Source organism: Schistocerca nitens, chromosome 8, assembly GCF_023898315.1.
Source record: "Schistocerca nitens isolate TAMUIC-IGC-003100 chromosome 8, iqSchNite1.1, whole genome shotgun sequence".
NCBI lineage: Eukaryota > Metazoa > Arthropoda > Insecta > Orthoptera > Acrididae > Schistocerca > Schistocerca nitens.
In genome coordinates, this window is record NC_064621.1 from 181,595,372 (window position 1) to 181,596,507 (window position 1,136).

The window sequence follows — 1,136 nt, forward strand, 5'->3', positions numbered from 1 at the left end:
TGTCAAAATCTCTGGCTTGTGTGACTAAGGCAAGATCATCTGCATAGATGAAACTCTTTGTAAGAGAAGGTTGAGGCTGGTCATTTGTAAATATATTGAACAATATGGGGGAAAGGACACTACCCTGAGGCAAGCCATTCCTTTGACTTCTCCATCTACTCTTTCTTCCTTGGAACTCCACATAGAATCGCCGGTTTTCCAAAAGTGTCTGCACAGTTCTGGTGAAATTAATGTCTCTAGTGATGTAGTAGACTTTGTGCAATAATTGTCGATGTTGAATGGTGTCATATGCTGCTGTGAGATCCACGAAGACAGCCCCGGAAATGTATCCTTTTTCATATCCCTCTTCAATATGTTCAGTCAGATTAAGGACTTGTGCTGTACAATTCTTTCCAGGTCGGAAACCTGCTTGTTGAGGTATGAGTTGTTTTTCAACAATGGGAGTGAGTCTATTTAGCAACATTCTTTCATAGATTTTATACAAATGGCAAAGGAGCGAAATCGGTCGGTAGTTCTTGGGATCAGCTGCACCCTTTCCAGGTTTTAGTAAGGGAATAACTTTAGTTTTCCTCCAGATGGCAGGGATCTGTTTCCGCTTCAGACAACCATTATAGAATTGCAGAAGCCATCTTTCCGTGATGGGACCAAAATGTTTAATTTGCTCAATCATTAGGTCGTCTAGACCAGGCGCTTTACCATTTTTGCATTTCTGAATTGCGGTTCTGAGTTCTTGTAAGATGAAGTCATTTGATAGATGGTTGTTTTCACGTTCAGGTTCTCTTTTGAGTTTTGTTCTATCTTTAGAACAATTGACCCTTCCATTCTGAACTAGATGATGAGCAATTTGATCTGGTGCTATGTTTGCATGGCCATGATTGTGGACAGGGTCGTTGTTCAGGCGTCGCAGCAACTGCCAGGCTTTCTGACTGCTTTTAGACATATCAAGGTTCTCGAGTAACTCTATCCATCGTTCTTTTTTGGATTTGGCTAAGGCTGAGGATAAATTTTGGCCAGCAGTTAAGGTTTCAGTGCTGTAAGGATTATCATTGAAAAGTTGGATATAGTTATGTAGATGCTTCACGGATTCTTCTGTCAAGCCAGGTATGTAGTTAACTCGACAGCCTCTGGGAGTTGAG